Below are 17,767 nucleotides of genomic sequence, written 5' to 3'. Positions count from 1 at the left end.
GGTCAGTTGCGCTCATCTATTCGTTTTCACAGCGCAGAACCAAAAAAAAAAAAAAAAAAAAAAAAAAAGGGTATTGATTTGATGTTCTCAAGTTAAACTTTGGATGTAATTAGACCTGCAGTAAAAAGTAATGCTGTCATCTGCTAATGTCTTTCCAGCCCAGGCTCATGCAAGGCTGTGCACTTTTAGGTAGCACAGAGAGCACAGAAGCATTTATTTCGCTTCTGTATCTGCCTTCTGACGGGACTAGCCCAATGGCTACTTTCAAGTGGATGGTCAATTACTGGATAGCAGAGAGCCACCTCATTTCAAACCCAGGAAATTCTGAAGTTACAGCCTTATCCTGTTTCTTCTTCTTTTTCTTTTTCTTTTTCTTTTTCTTTTTCTTTTTCTTTTTCTTTTTCTTTTTCTTTTTCTTTTTCTTTTTCTTTTTCTTTTTCTTTTTCTTTTTCTTTTTCTTTTTCTTTTTCTTTTTCTTTTTCTTTTTCTTTTTCTTTTTCTTTTTCTTTTTCTTTTTCTTTTCCTTTTCCTTTTCCTTTTTCTTTTCCTTTTTCTTTTTCTTTTTTTATCTTTTTTTTTTCTTTTTTTTTTCTTTTTCTTTTTCCTTTTCTTTTTTCTTTTTTCACCCTCCCCCCTTCCCTCCCTCCCTGTCCCCTACTCTCCAGGAGGATGTTAGCCTGCTACTTCCTATTTTAATTTACTGTAATTTAGGGTTGAATCCAAATACCAGCATTTGGGTCACAGCATGATTTCCTTGATACAGTGCCAGATAATATTCCTTGCCCTGCCTGAGCAATGTTCTTTTATTTACTTCCATGAGGTGCCTCTGTGGTGTGTAAAGTCGAACTTTTCCACCATTTTTTAAAAGGATTGCAATTTTCATAAAGAGAATTATGTGTTCTTTTCTGGGAATTCCTATGCTGCTGTATTATCTGGGTAAAGCCTGCAGTGTGAGTGAACCTGCAGTAGAACAAGGAAGAGGACGGTGTTCTGGGGAAGGCTGCAAAGTTGCCTTCAGAGTTGCCTTTGGTATGGGAGAGTAAGCCCTTTCAGCCATAACATGGGCTAGCTTTGCTTGGCCCATTCCTGAGAGACAGTTTCTCACTGGTCTGAAAGGAAAAGTACAGATGCAACTGTTTGTGTTTTTCCTGCTCTAATAGCTCAGCATCTGCAAAGCACAGCTCCAAGCACAGGACTTGCCTTGCTTGGAAGCAATTGTGTTCCTGCTGCCCCTTTCTCCTTGTCTATTCTCTGAGCTCATGCAGGGGAATTCTTCTGTCTCTCCAGTAGACAACAAGGAGTGTTTTACTTTTTGCAAGTAATAGTGACAATATTCTTGGCTTGGAAAGTCTTGGTTAGGAGCAGAGGCAGATATCCACCCCCATCCCTTGCATTTGCAATAACAGGCAGAATCCATCACAAACCAAACTTAAAAAGCTTAAGTGAAGCTCACATCCTTTCATCCCTGCAGGACTGGAGAGAAACAGAGTCTGTTAGATTAGCAAACATTAACCTCTTGCATAGTTCTGGATGTAGGATTAATGTCTACTGAAGGGACAGCTGTGTGACCCTCACACATACACTAACTATACATTAGGATTTTCACTCTATCGACTGGGAGAAGTTTGTGTGAAGAAGTGCTCCCCACCAGGGAGCAAAACAGACTAGAGCTGGAAAAAGCCATTTGTACTCATTGAGGACACTCTTTAAAAAATTTGTTTCCCATTTATGGAATCTGAAGTGCAGATGAGCTGAACTCTGCAGGCTACACCCCGAGGTTCTGCAGGATATGGACCACACACAACTCCCAGCTGTGACCCTGGGATCAGCTCATCTTTGGGCAAAACATAGGCCCATGCCAGCGCTGGATTTGCACACAGCAGAGTGTTGCTGAGGCTTCCTACAGGAGGCTTTGGCTCCCCACAGTATTCTCACCGGCTGCACAGCATTAGCATGTCCATTCCCACTTAGATAATTTGGAAGAGACTTGTTTGTCTCCAGTATTTTCCATCCTTACTCCCTAATCTGTGAGAAAGACGACATGTGGTTGAATAGTATGTTTTTCAAGCTTTCTTCCCAGTAAAATAGCAAAACTTTATGCTGTTAAAGCAGGTTGATTGTTTCCTAGGTTTTGCTGGATTAGGTACAAACACTGGACTTAGCTCTGGTCACACCCTATTTTCATGTTAGTCTAACTGTTCTCATAGCACAGGAATGCCACAGATGTACCAGTAGGTTCAGTGCATTTTTTGAAAGAAGACTTATTTTAGTTAGATCAATGAAAATAAATGCTTATTGTTGAAACCTGTTTATTAAACTCTAATGGTTTCTTGGAGTTAGATCCACACAAATATTTGGATGTCAAATATTTCCAAACTTTCCAGCCCTTGATGCTAGAAGAAACAACACTGTATCTCACAAGGACCATCACACAGTGTCACACCAACCATCAGTGTGTCCCTGGAGCTGGTCCTCATGGGGCCTCCAGCCACAGTGAGGTGTCTGCTGAAAGCAGATGGGTGAAAACAGAATGTGTGCTGAAACCCAGGCATGCTGTTGTTAGGGCATGGGCTGAGAAGACTGCAGCTTGCAACAACCAAGCCAAGAGCTCATTGAATGGCTGAAAAGCAGCCTTTATCTGGTGCTTGCAAGGGGAGGCTGATGTTGGGATCTCCAGTCATGCATCCATGTCCAGATGGATGTCCTGACCATAGAGGTCAGAGACTGAGGAAAATGTGAGACTTCAGCAGCTAGATTGGCCATGGCCATGACTTGAGAATGTGCCGTGAGGGTGGTGGTCCAGAGGCTGCTTGGTGTGGTGGGGAGGCCCCACCTTTTGCATGGCAAAGGATTATGTCTAAAGCATGTATCTGGCAGCAGTTTCCTGACCCAGAGCCTCATAACAGAGCTGTCTGATTCTAGCAGCATGCCATCCAATATGGAAAATGCAGCAGGAGCCGTGATATCAGCCATGGCACACAGACAGTTCTGTGGGAACTTGTCAGACTGCGAACTGGTCAAAAACAATCAGACAGGACTGTTTCCAATGAAAATGCCAAATTGGCAGGAGAATGTTTCAGGGGAACATACCAATTTCATCAGCTCTTTAAGTAGTAGAGCACTGGAAGGCTGTGCTACAGCACTTCTGAAACATTTTCCATCATTTCAAGTTCTTGTTAATAAAAGAAGCAAGACACAAGCAAAAGATGTTGTTTTAAAAGCGAATCTTTCAGGCAGATGAAAACAATTCTAGCTGCACATACTGCTGCTTTCTGACATAGTGAAAATCTTGGGCTTTGCTCTTTGCCACTGCAGTGTTGGGAACTGGCATTCCAGAGAATGCAAATATTAGCTGTAGTGGGTCCTAATCAACAGGTACAAGGAGAAACAGACCCAGAAGAAGAGAAAAAGCAATCTGACAGGCACAGAGGGGAAGTGCCTGGCTAAGCCTGGACCCATCTCTTCATATACTTTGTATAATACAATTACTAGGTGCAGGGCCCAACTTCTGGATAGCATTAAGAAGATCCTGACTGAAATGGTAAACACTCTTCAGAGCTCTGGCCCAGTTTATTTTTGATGTATTCAGCAGCAGGGAGCAGCTTGTATCGTTTTGAGATCTGTGTATTCATCGCTGTACGTGTGGGCAGGCAGTGAGCTGCAGATCAGTGAGATCCTGGGGGGGCCTCAGCCCTGGTGCTGCCACGCTGCCTCTGAGGGGCTAAGTTTGAATAGACAGCTGAAGAATTGGAAAACAGCTGGGGATGTGGACACAGCCCCCCCCCCCAATACAGGCCCTTTTACTTCTCCAGAAATGTGTTCTCTCTGCAGCAAATTTGATATTTTCATCAATGCAGATGAAGATAAGCAATAGCTGGAATGCTGTGGGTGTCTTGGAAGTCTGCTGAGGTTTAACTACAACTCTCCCAGGAATTTGTTTTTAATTCACCTAGAAATCTGAGGTTGCTTAATGTATGAAATGGCATTCAAGTGGTTAATGCTCACACACTCCTGAGCAGTACTTAGAAAGGAAGTATGGTCTCTTGCCCACCCATTAACCTCTGTTATTATGAGGATTTTATACCAGCAGCAGTAAAATTCACCTCCCTTTTGTATGTGTTCTTATATTGGAGATCAAAGTCCTGTAGTTTGCAAAAAACATGGAAAGTATAGCACAATTAAGTCTGTTTGTTTAGTTAGAGCTCAGCATTTAATGAATAGCAAATTTCTGCTTGTCCAAAAAGGATATGCATGAACCTGTCAAATGAGTGAATGTGCAAGGACTTCTTGTTTTAGGTTTTACAGTCATTACTGTACTGATACTTCATTTTTCCCGAGTGAGTAGAAAGTTAAAAGTGCATGGCTCACTATATGAGTTCATAACTACGATCATAGGGAATGCATTAAAAATTGTGGGTTTCTACAGAAAACCAGTGCTTTACATAGCTATGAAGATCAGCTGTGCCAGCCATTTCTTTCAATTTACACTATATTAAACCACGTTAAAGGAAACATGGGTCTGTCCCTAAGAAGTTTTCTAGCTTTGCTATATACCAGGATACCAGGAAGGCTGTCTGTAGTAAACCATGTGTTAGAGATCTTGGCAGCGGGAGGAAGGTAGAAATCTCACCCTAAAAACTACCTCAGTTTTCAGCATGACAGCCATAATGCTGTTGCTTTAGCTGGAGGCCAGAGCACAGTCCCTGATATCTTTTCCCACAGAACTAAGCATGATCACAGAATCACAGAATCACAGAATGGCCAGGGTTGGAAGGGACCTCAAGGATCACAGATCTCCAACCCCTCCGCACATGCAGGGCCACCAACCTCGCCTTTTAATGCTAGACCAGGTTGCCCAGGGTTCCATCCAATCTGGCCTTGAACACCTTGAGGGTGTTCACCACAACCTCTCTGGGCAGCCTGTTCCAGCACCTCACCACTCTCATAGTAAAGAACTTTGCTGAGCAACTCTCGTGGTCTCCCTTCAGCTGGTCACTGACAGTGGCTCTAGTTGGAAGATCTTCTGGCAAATGCCAAAAATATTATAGAATGAACTAAAGTTGTGTTTTGACTTTGTTTTTTATCTTTCGTGCATTCTAAGCCAACTTTCGAACTGAGAGTATGTCATGTCCCACCTGCAAGGGGGGGGAGGGAGGCTGTGACACAGTTAACAGGGAGAAATGACATTAAAAATTAACTGTGACTTTTCTCTATCAAAAATGACAATTTCATCTTCTGAGTAATAGTTTTTTTTTTTTTTTTTTTTTTTTTTTTCATGAGGGTGGGTGATTTCCCCTAGTATCTGAAAGACGACAGCATTTCAGCATTTTACTATGCTTCTCATCACTTATCTCAGCCAAAGAACAGATACAATTACCCCTCCAATTTTACCGTTTCACTTTTCAAATTTTCTTTCACACCCAACAACACAATGACACCTTGCCTGAATAAGGTGTATTTACACAGATTTCAGTTCAGTGTGCTGTGTTTTCCCAGGCAGAAACAAATGACCCAGGCCACGAGTTTTGCAACTGGTTTCACTTCAGTTGTAGTTTACGTTTGAGTCGATATTTACCTTTTGAGATAACAGCAGTTTCACTGAAGGTGTAAAATTGGGCAGATATCCTATGCGATCATTATAAACTAGCATGAGAATGCCTGTAACAGTAGGATCATTGGGCTGGCTGTGTTCCAGCTTGGCTAACTACATCCCGTTTTTCTAAATTCAGGTTTATTTGGAAGCATGATCCAAAATCTCTCGAAATAGCTGTTCTCCTGTTACCACCAGTCTGCTGCTAGGTGAAGCTCTGTCCATGTCCCATGCAATTCTGAATGAAGAAATAACTTCTGTTGGAAATGGTGTAGACCTCACATCAGGATTGCAGATAAATGGACATCAGAATGCTTGAAATCTTTCTGCCTAAAATGCTACCAATGTAGTTGTAGAAATAAACTGTAAAATTAATTCTGTTGCTTATTTTTTCTGTCCTGTACATACTTGTTCACATCACGTAAAAGAAAATGACACCAGTATAAATGTAAGTCAAAGCAAGGGGCAAAAATGTGATCATTGACCTGCCCTGCTGATAGGGAAAATGTTATGAATAAAATCACACCATTGTCTGACTTGATTGTCAGGATGTCGAAACCATATATACAGATATCAATAAATTGTATAGCAAACAATCAGTTAAAATTCAAATGCAAGAGAAATCTGCAAGCATGGGACTTTCTTTTTCATGCCAGCTACATTGTTTGGAAGTTATGTTTTGCAGAAAATCTGGAAAATGAATCTAAATATTAAGAATATGCACTTTTGCATATAATTAGCACATGTTAAGCTACAACTTCTGCACAATTTCATATTTAGAGTCGTGGTTTCTTGTTTCCAGATTTATCTAGAACTATCATCTGCCCATTTTTACTAGATTACTGATATAATAAAGAGCTGGAGGTCACACCTTATCAGATCATCACACAGTATAAGATGATTCTCAGACACAGAAGGAGGGTGAAGCAGTTATTCTTTAGCAGGAATATGCTATGGGAATTTTGTCACTTCCATACTTATAGAACAACTCAAGAAAATGTACTGTAACAATGTGGTACATGCTTGGATTGATTACCCCCAAAAATCCTTTCAAGAGGAAAAATGGGTGTGGTGGTGTGGGGTGGGGACAGTTCCTATCCAAGCTTCACACCCTACAGTTTAGAGTCTGTGGATAAAAGTCTCTCATTCAGTTGTTACATACAGTGGTCACTGCATTTGTGTATTCATTATGCACATTAGACAGTCAAATATATTCCTTCCAGTAAATATGAATAGTTTAATTTGTTCTGCTGAAAGAGAGACAACTATCAGAAATAGCAATAAAAGTCACATAATGAAATAAGAATACTAGAAAATCCGAGGATTTTAGTACCGTCCATTATTCATTCAATTCCTGGCAGCCTTTATGATTACAAATCACTTGATTGACTAACTAGACATTCTCAAAGTGAATTATGAATAAGGTTCATTTTTCCTGGTTGAGAGTTGGTACATGTTGTAACTCTTCCACTTTGTGATATATCAAGTTCTTGTAACAGTAATAAGAGATATAATCAACTCTTTATTTCAGGACAAATAAATTGCCTTTTCAAAAATGAAATGTGGTTGCTAACATTTTAACAGTGCGCAATGTAATTCCTGCCTGCTATTCTCAGAGTGCAATCTGCTGTGATGACATAGCCTCTGAGTGTTTGACTTTGCTGAAATTATTGTAAGGTTCTTGCACCCTCCATCAGTGCATGATGACCTCCGCATGAGCTCGGGCTGTGGCTCAGAGCAGTAAGTGGTCCTTGTCCTGGCAGAAAACAAGCCACAGGCACCTTCAAAGCAGACCACAAGTTGCCCTTTTGTGCCTGGTTTGGGCTTGGAAATGTGGACAAGTTTTAAAGCTGTTTAAGTTTACTTCGAAAAAAGTAAAATGAATCTCTTCTAAAGTGTGCTTGACCCTTGAGTCCTTCTGTATGAAAAACTCCCCCAGGCTTTTGTGGAAATTATGCAAGTAGAATGACTGGCAGGCTGGGGTGGGAGTTATTTGTAGAACAAATGCACAATCAGATCCCAAACCCCACTAGAATAGGTTTAATGCAAGGTGCATTTCACCTTCGAATGGCTACTGGGAATCAAAATAAAAAATAAAATAAAATAAGACTAGACTGAGGCTGCTTGTAATCTCTGCAAGTGTCCAAGCTGAAAAGCACTACAGAAAGCCATTATGCCTTGCATCTGCATGTCAGATGTACCCAAAACTGCTTGCTTGGCATTCCTGAGCATGGTGGCTGAGGTTGTGTCCTGGACAGTGGAGCTGGGAAGCATAGGGAAAAACAATGTGGGGATGGGGCGGCTGTGGGGCTGAGGGAAGGGCAGTTGTGTCCTCTGCACCCACAGCACATCTCTTCACATGGGATTCTGCATGAAAGCCTCCACACAGAGAGTTTACAGAGTGTTCTTCTGGTTAGAGAGATGATCCCAGAATGTGGGTGCTTGTTTTGGCTCCAGTGAAGAGACAGGCTGATACTCAGCAGGTCCGTAGTATTTATAGAGCAGTTTCAAAGACTTTAATCCCCTCTTCTTCCCCTCCCAAGCACAAAAGCACGTTTCTAAAGCAGGATCTTGTGGGAGAAAAAAGTATTACCATATTATTTTTCAGAAGACCTTAATGTGGTCATTTATTTTAGAAACAATGGGTAAAGACGTCAGATTTATTCCTTATTCATCTTTCTATCTCAGTTCTAATCTTCTAATAGCCTTAATTAAATGCTGAGTAGTTTAGAATATTATTAAATAGCTTTCATAGGATTTTTTTTATTTCTGATTACATCATGAGTACAGATTATTTAATATTCCATTCATTTTAAAATTATGATTAAGAGGATAATCCCAAAAAGATGTTTGTAACAATTTTAACTAAGCTGTATTAATTGAGTTAGGGGATAAGAAATGAGATTTAAAGGGTGAACAAGGGGTAAAATCAAAGCCTGCACAGTTTTAAAATCAAGTGGATTAAGAGATTGGTCAGAATGGAGAAGGTGGCAGGTCAAAAACTGAACTGGTTCAAATAGAAAATTCACTCACTTTTGGGCCATGTGTCTGTCTTTCACGGAAATCATGTGCAACAGCACCCGGTGTAATATGGCTAAACATGAAAGGGAACGAGTGCTTGTTACGGGTCAACGGACTGCACATTGTTCATCGTCAGCCTAAGGTGTGCAACATTAAGGGACATACAAAAGCCTGCTCAAGTGTTACCATCTGTGACAGCGTTGTGTCCCCAGATGTGCCCAAGCATACCAGATGAATCTCCAGCATGCCCGTGTCCCACAGCTTGGGCCCTTTTGCTGAAGTGATGTGTTGGGTGACCCTGAGACACCAATGTTTTGATGCATTTTGGTTAGGATGCTGAGTGTGGGGCCTTTCAGCCCTCATTACCATTCCCTCCATTTGTAAATCACTAGTTGTATCACATTCAGAATTTTGCTGGGTTATTTCTTCTAAGATGAAATGTTTGCTTAGAATTGATTCAGTGCAGCTTTTTTGGTGGCCACTCTTTTCTTAGGGGCCATCCCCTTCTTCCTTGCTGTACAGAGGTCTTTACATGAGATGTTCCATCTCACCACCTCTTGTAAGGAACACAGCTCTAATGTATTTGGAAGTCAGGGAAGATATTTTTACTTGTGTTCCTTAATCTCTGCATGAGTAACTGAAGGCATTCACATATTGGAGGAACTTCTGCAGTCATTGGTAATTATGGAAATGACAGCACCCTTTACAGTTCTCCCATGGGGACATGAGAACAAACCAGTGCCTGTAAAACTGAGCCTGGGAGGAAAGACATGAAAGAAAATGAAACACAGAGTGCAGAGCTCAGGCTCTCAGGAAGGGATGAATGAGGCAAGGTACCTTTATTTCAAATATGGACAAAGAGAGCCTAACCCACAGCACTACTGTCACAGACATTACCATGTATGCATCATTTCTCTACAGTTACACAAGCGTCCTTTAAGAATTAAAGCAGTCTATATGACAGCCTTAGGAAGAGCAGAGTGAATCAGCCCATGGTACCGGGAGAAAAGTACATGTTTCATATTTCTTTCGAGCACTTACTTGTTCCAGAAGTTTTCCATGGGTTCAGGGTACAAACAGGGATCTTTAGAATCACACATCCAAACGAGGCTGAGAAGAGCCTGACTGGGAGAAAGCAGCATCTACACCCAGCAGAGAAAAATAGAAAATGAATTTGAATGTAGCCAAGAAGAGTAAAATGCTGTGATGAATGATGGAAACATTAGTTCTGCAGGTTCAGTTATAGAGGCTGGGATTTAATCTGTTTAGATCTTTTTCTTCCAAGCTTAACAGCTTTAATTATTTTTACGAAGAAAAAAATCAATACGTCCTTACACACTATTAATAAAAAAATCAAGTATCATTGATATTTGAAAACAGAAATCATAAAGAACATATTGCATTCACACCAACTACATCCCAAACAGAATGTTAATAACATTAACCTTTACTCTATCAGATATTTTCAAGAAATACCGCTGTATTTTTTGCAATGGCTCATATCTGTCATTTAACTGACATGTGATCTTTGCTAAGTTTGCCAAATCACTGAGGCCTGAATACCATTCAGCAATGTTAATTTTGTTTTCCTATTCCACCCTTTACACAATTATTCTCACGGCAATCATTCTAGCCTTGAGTATAAATAATACTTCAAGTGGTTTGTTGATATCCAGAAAATGATGTGTATCTACATTAAGAGATTCTGGAATCTAATGGGAGAACCATGCATATTATTAAGCTGAAATGCCTATTTCTTTCCTCCCAGATGGGAAGTAGTACAGGGTAGTGCCATGGCATATGCATTAATTTTATTCCTTCCGCAAATTTTAGCACATATTATTTTTGCAGATTTTGAGTCTTTGCCTCCTAACAAATATCCAGGAGATTTAAACAGGATTTTTCTGCAGAAGGGATCTCAGTCTTAACACTTAGGACCTTGGATAATTCTCAGGTGAGCTGAGGAAGAGGAGAATGGAGCAGTTCTTTTCTGGAGAATAAGGACAGAAATGTGAGTTTCGTAGGAGGAGTCCTCAAGGATTAACAGACTCAAAAGTGAGACAGAGAGTAATTTTCCTGACTCCATATTTCAGTTCTATAGATTAAGAAGCTTGTTCTGAAGGTCCTAGTAATAAATAAGGAGCACACTTAAAATGAAAGGGGATAACAACCACATTGTAACGTGAAACATAAATCTTATAACATGTCTGTAAGAATTGTTACCCCATTAATACACAGAAATACTTTTCTATTTAAAAATCAGTCTCTAACAGATTTCTTGCTAGGCCTGGGGATTTCTTCCATGTTCTCTTCCACACTTTTTATTTCACATTACTGCTTTTTTCCTGTTCCAAGCCTTGTGCACCCTTCTCATTCCTTCCAGTCCAATTTGACTTTTACTTCCCTGGGACTTGGGAAGAGGGGAAGGAATACACTGCATTACATGCTGAATGTTTGTGTGGGAGCGAGCCATGTGGGAGTGCTTCTTGCAGCACTTTACGGACACTCAGAAGGAGCAGTTTAAAGTCAGAATTGTTGGTGTTTACAGACGTGAAAACATTGTAGGCCCACCTCTGGAAAGGCAGATGGTCTGAGAAGGCAACAAAGCGGTACGAAATGAGGCTTGAGCTTACTTGATCTACTTTTTCTTTTTTCTCTTTTACTTACTTGGTTCTAGTAGCTTGATCTGTATATCTTAGCCTTCACCATTCACCTATGAGCATTTTTAAGTTGCGCACGTTCATTAATGGCTGTGGCTCTGAAGACCTGAGCCTAGAATTAATGCTGAGCTTCAGATCTGTGAAGCAGGACTTCATCTGCACTCTTCCTGATTCTCCAGAACCTTTCCAAATGGAGAAATGCATCTGCCTCCAGAACAAAAAGTAGTATTATAGTGTGCGGGCACATACTGCTCCACGTCAGCAGCCCTTTCCCCAACCAGATCAGCACCAGCTACGTAATTCTTTTAAAAGAGTGGATCAGATGTCCAAAACAAAACAGTGCATAGCCAGCTGCAAATCTACATACAAACTGATCTTTTTCAGTATCCGTCTAGTATATCTTGGTTTGAATTCATCCTTCCTTCAGTTAATAAATATTTCAGGGTCCTCCCTCTGCCCACTGAGTACCTGGGAGCCTATGGTGAAAGCATCCCTAGTTTGACATCTCAGATACCCTGAGTTTAGACAACTCATTTAGGTGCTATGAGTAAATGGGATGAAGCCAGCCTTTGTTTCAGCTGTTTGTTTTCTTTTTCTTTCATTTCCCCCATCAGCACAGATCCGATTTTTCTCAGGATGAGTTCTGCTGTGTCTGAATTCCTTTTTGTGTTCTTCCCAGCATTCCAGTCAGTGCTGCACTGCAGCAGCACACCCCTCTTTGGAATGTTATTCCCTCAAGACTCCCATGGCACAGAGAGATGGGTAATGTTTTCTGAGCTTCTTCCACTATTACCACATTTTCTATAGAGGATCAAAATGGATTATTTTCATCTTGACATGCAAATGCCTAGGCTGTGCCCTTGGCTGAGATCTCAGCATTGACTACAGAAGTAAAAGATACGGGGGAAGTAGCTTTTTAATATCACATATGGAAATGGCAGCCTTATTTCTTAAGAAAAAGAAAAAAAAAGAAAACGACTGTAATCCATTGTGCCTTAAAAAAAGAAGGATAATACAAATATTTCCTCGTGCACTTACTGAATGCTGCATTCACATGCAGTTGTCGATCTGCATAAGGGTAGATGAACACTGTGTGCAAGATCTCACTGTTGTACCCTGATCTGCCCAGTTGCTGTGCCAAAGTATTGATGGAAAGAAAAGACATTCATGAATAATTTTACCCAGTCAGATTACAAGCCTGAATATGAGCATTTACTGAGTGGTGGTATTAAAGCAGAAGTAGGAAGGATTTCTAAAACTCGTTGTGAAATGCTTATAAAGCTAAAAAGGTCAAATTCTTCTCCAATTTTCACTCCTCACAATAGCAGTTAAATAAATGAAATAACATGATGTGCAAATTGGTGCAGGATACAACCTGCAGAATATGTCAACACACAGTAAAAGCCATTGTGTGTGGTTTCATGTTAACACGAAAGAATTGATATCTGACCATGAGAGTATCAGCACTGACTCACTGTTTCTAATTATTATTATATTTCTTTCTTTCTTTTTTTTTTTTCCTTGAAACAACAACAACAGCGACAAAGCAGCATCAAGCAATTGCCTCCTGGCTAGCATTCTCGGCAAACCCTCATGACTATTGACTCAAATGAGCAGCCCAGCAAGTAAGTTGTTAGCTTAAATGAAAATTATAACAGAGACAAAAATGTCAGCCTGGGAACTGAACTAATAAGGGAAAGAATGTGCATGAAGCTGCCGGCGCCGTTTTAAACCTCAAGAAGAATAAAGGAAAGCACGGCTACCCAAATTAACTTGTGAGGCGGAGGTCAATTAAAATGCCCACTCTCGCCGTGACTGTGCTCCCAGCAATGTGGCTGGAGTTTGGCATCTCAGGTTGGAGGGGGATGGGATGCGTGGCAGGCAGCAGGGTGGTGGTTGGGGAAGGGGAGTTGGTTCTCTCCAGGGTAGGTGGGTTGCTGGCATGGGACGAATGGTTGGAAGGGAGAGATGATCAGCCATGGCGGGCTTGCTCCGTGCAGCCCCTGGACGCCACTCAGACTGAGGTCTTGGACACAGTCCACTGTCAGGCCTCCTGCCAGGGGATTTGTTACTGTGAGAGCTTGGCTTATGCAGGATTTTATTGCAAAAATTGTCTTGATTCTTCTTCCATCTTATTAAAATCTATCCCGTTCTTCCCTTCTGTGCCAGGAGGAAGAATATTTTGTATATATCTGGGCAAAACACACAAACAAATTCATTTCCCATGGATAATATATTCAGGGTGATTTGCTTTTTAGAGTCAGGAGCTCAAAAAGATGAATTTATTATGCAAAGTAATAATTGCAAATTATATTGGCAAACTCCATTCCAGAAAAAAAATGGGGTATTAATATAACTAAAAGGATTAAAAAATACTGGCTGTTAACTTGGGGCTACTGCAGATATTTTAGGAGGTTATATATCTCTGTTCCACCTAAACCACCAGAGGCAGTAGCTTTCATTTTAAAGGTCTAGTGAGATACCGTAATTAATGGGCCCACCTAACAGCATATGCTGCACTTATATTGAGTAGTAGGACATGGTACGTATAATGAAAGAAAGTGAAGGAAATGCTTAGTGTCATAAAAATTAGCATCTCTCTCACTTTTTTTTTTTTTTTTTCTGCTATGAAGGAATGAAATACATCAGAGTTCAAACACAAAAGAATTTACCTCCAGTTTTTGGGTCAAGCCAACCTGTGCAAGTGAGGCAAGTGAATTGTGTATGTTGATTTTTTGGATCCTTCTTATGATCCCCTGGAACTATACAGTACTTCCCAAGTGCAGGTCCAGGTGAACTGGAGGATGGTGGCTCTTCCACCTTGCAATCACCTACAGTCTCCCTTGCTGGTTCAGTCCTATATGGCCAGCAGTAGAAAGGGGCCCTAGTAGTTGTCAGGGCTGAGGCTCCAACATAATTCTTGTCAGCCACTTGGGATTTATTTTGCAGGATCTGTACATTAGGTTAGGATTCTCAAAGGATTAATTTGCAATCACAATCTTCATGAAAAAAAGCACAGCTCTTTGCTGCTATAGAATTATTTTCACCTCTGGCACACATGCCCCATTAGGAAGTACTCTGTGGTCAATTATATTTTCCAGGATAGTTGAAATTTATGGGTAATTATTAAAAAAATAATGTACTTGTAAACCTTGCAAGTAATAGTTGCAATACTTGCACTGTAATTCATAGACATAGCACCATTAGAAAGTGATGGAACATATTAAACTAGTGACATTTTTAGCATACTTTCATGAAAGCATGAGATGAGAATGAAAAAAGAGGATTTAGGTGCTTCACAAGTTACTGTTCTGGCTCTGGCACACGTGCTAGCTGTGCACTTGAGACAGTCCCCAGATAGGGTGGTAGTTATTAAGCATGTGAAAGGGACTTTGGAGACAAAAGAGTGATGGCAGTTTACACACCAAGGCAAACTAAGAACAAACCGTCTAAAACTTATTCCCTCATCTTTACTTCTAATGTGCATTACCAACATTCATTGAGATGAAAGGACTTCTACTTTGTGGAAAAAGAGTAATTGGAAAAAAAAGAGGGGCAGTGGAGATCTAATAGGTAAACACTGAACTTATGATCAACAATTTCTTCACCGAACAACAAACCTGCATTTTGCTTTTCAAGCAGGGAAAAAGACCGTTCGATTCACAGATTATCACGTGGATCCCAAGACCAGCGTGACTGCGGTGATCAAGAGGAGCAGTCTGCAGCTTCCAGTTTTGCCCATCTTGACCAGCCTACAGTATCAATAACAAGAACAAAGGTAAAACTGTTCCTCAAATGTCACCACAAAGTTCCCCTAACACGTCATCAAGCTGTGCTTTGATGTTAGTCCTACCAGTCAGATGAGGATACAGGTGATCCCCCTCCTTTTAAGCACAATAATTCAAACTAAACTCATAAACAGAACTGGAAAAGAGAATGAGAACTCAGTAAAACCAGACAAAGCTAAATAAATACTCAGCCAAAGCCAGTTCTCTTGGTCTATGTAGAGATACACTTGTGAGGAAGACAATTCCTAAACAACTGGTCAACAGTTTTCACCAGAAACACAGCCTTTGCTAGAAATTTTACCATGGTCATGTGGTGGTGTTTTGATATGGTATGAAAGATTCTTTTTTGCTGCTGCGCTATGTTTTCAATGAAACTGCTATAACAGCTGATGACACAAACTACAAGGAGTGAGGTGGTAGGACCTATATCAGTGAGATGCCATTGTTTTTATAAAATATACGCTGTGATATTTAGTGATAAGTAGTGAAGAATCACAAATAGTTACTACTGATTCCTACATGCCAAATAAAAGAAAAAAATATGTCCTTTTTTTCCTGTTAAGATGCAACATGATAAGGCAAAGTTAACCACAGTGGTTACAGTGCAAGCAGAAAACACAGATTTTAAAGTATGTTGGTAGAATCTGAATGACATTAAGATAATTATACAAAAACAGAAAGTCAGCTTTGTATTTCCTTGTTGGAGACTAAAATCTGATTCAGAGACTCTGACTTTCTCTTCTGCTTGCTTGCAGAATCATCTAAGCGGGGTTTTATGTTATTTCATAAATTAGAGTGTTTGGCAGCCTGGCTGCTTCTACCATCATTGAAAGAGAGGCATGTCCAGGAATTGGTGCAGCCCATCAGGTGTGTGAGAGGCAGCCCATGGGTTGCTGACATCTGGGGATGCCACAATGGTCCCACATAGAAGTGTCTCTGAGGCTGGAAATCCCAAATGATGAATAAGCATCCTATGCCTCAGCTGGTCTCAGTTCAGCTGGCAGAGGGACCTCTTGACTTGGTAGCCCAACATTCATATGCATGTAGATTTTATATCCCTTTCTCTTTGTTTCCAAAGCAACTGAGAAGAGATTACTGTTTTCTGTTAAAATACTTCTGGAAGAGGATACAGAAAGTGCCCACCCCCTCCTTGCGGTGCAATAGCCCATTGTCAGGGCAGTCACACAGGAAGAGGGACACATGGGTTCCATTTCCCTTCTGCCTCAGGCAACACAAGCCCGTGTTTCACACCCTTTAGGAAAATGACTGCAGTCAAGGAGAGGATTCAGGATTCACAGGGCCAATGACCAAATATGAAAGGGAGCACGGCTCCAGGGCCTCAGGCATCCTTTTGGTTCCACTCCCTGCTCTCAGGATTGTTTCTGCCTTTTATTTAAAGGCTATTTCATGTAAACATGAACTGAGGAGACACGATGGTGCAGTTTCATCACCATCTGATAACTGGAAATACATAGGCCACGCCTTGCAGAAAAGAATGAAATGTACATATTTTTATTTGAATAAAAAGCAAACAGATTATGGCTATGCAGTAGATAGAGATGAGTGTAAGGGAGTATAGTAGCACTATTCAAGATAATGGAAACAAGAAGGTAAAATAGGTTCTTCTGTTAATCCACTTAAGAAAATAAAGTTCACTGAAGCCATAAGGAAAAAAATCTAATCAAAGCAAGCATTTAAAACAAAGCAAAGCAAAGCAAAACAAAACAAAACAAAAGCTGTAATTAACCTGGTAAACTCACTGATATTGGGTATAACTTAGGCCAAAAGATTAGTAGGATTCAAAAAGGATTAGACATCTATATGCATAATGAAAATATCCATAAGCTACCATGGTCTCAACTCTTGTATAGAATATCTTGCTTCTTAATGCCTTAATGACAACTTCTGTCTCACTGAGATCTTGCAAAGTGCCTCTCTTAATCAAGGAACTTTACACGTGGTGTGTAGAGCCAACCTCACTCCTTCCCTCCAAAAAACAAACCCCAAACTAAATTAACAACAGAACAGCTAAAATAGAATGCATACTTTTATACTACTGATATTCCAGGGAATTAACCTGTATACTTACACAAAGTAGTGATTTTACAAACTTAGATGATATTTGTACACCTCTTAAGTCAGTGTTTCTACAATTTGTGAGAAATTCAGCCTCAGTAAACAGAGAGAGAAGCCCAGTCTGACCACTTAGCTGCTTGAGATATAAGGAGAATATCCTAGATCCATTTCAGTAGAAGATAAACCACAACAGGGTCTGTCTTCCCACTGTCAGTGTATTAATTGGGGTAAGAGTTAGGTCACAGGAATGGTCTTTGTAGAGCAGCTCTGTACCCATATTGTAGTGAAAGAAATGGAAAATTACCAAATCTCCTTGTGCATATTTCATGCAGATTGAGGCAAAACTGCTCTTTTTTTTTTTTTTTTTTTTTTTTTTTTTTTTTTTTTTTTCATTCGGTGAGGTAGAGATACACAGAACGCTTGGAAAATCAGAGATTATTTTTGAATATAAGGGCTGGTGTTATAAACAGTGTCGTTCCTTTTGTAGACTCAGACTCAGAAAGAATAAAAAGATCTGAAAATAACTGTTGAGGTTTTGTAACAGTTTTTAGTTTGTATGAGGCCACAGAAGTTTGGAGAAGGCTAAAATTTACATAAGATCGTAGTTGGTTACTGCTTATGGTAGACTCTCC

At 40.3% G+C, this 17,767-nt stretch overlaps 1 long non-coding RNA gene across 2 annotated transcripts in view; it reads left to right on the top strand.

Moving 5' to 3' along the window:
* Positions 1-11,610: 11,610 nt before the first annotated feature.
* Positions 11,611-17,767, top strand: part of LOC128089431 (uncharacterized) — a 31,545-nt gene continuing 25,388 nt past the window's right edge. For both annotated transcript variants that reach the window (XR_008210510.1, XR_008210509.1), the window contains exons 1-4: positions 11,611-12,033; positions 12,811-12,896; positions 13,905-13,993; positions 14,911-15,049. This is a non-coding gene — a long non-coding RNA (uncharacterized LOC128089431). The remainder of the gene's footprint in view (positions 12,034-12,810; positions 12,897-13,904; positions 13,994-14,910; positions 15,050-17,767) is intronic.

The sequence above is a fragment of the Tympanuchus pallidicinctus genome, unplaced genomic scaffold, assembly GCF_026119805.1.
Source record: "Tympanuchus pallidicinctus isolate F22 unplaced genomic scaffold, pur_lepc_1.0 scaffold4, whole genome shotgun sequence".
Lineage (NCBI taxonomy): Eukaryota > Metazoa > Chordata > Aves > Galliformes > Phasianidae > Tympanuchus > Tympanuchus pallidicinctus.
This window is presented reverse-complemented; position numbering and strand designations above follow the sequence as displayed.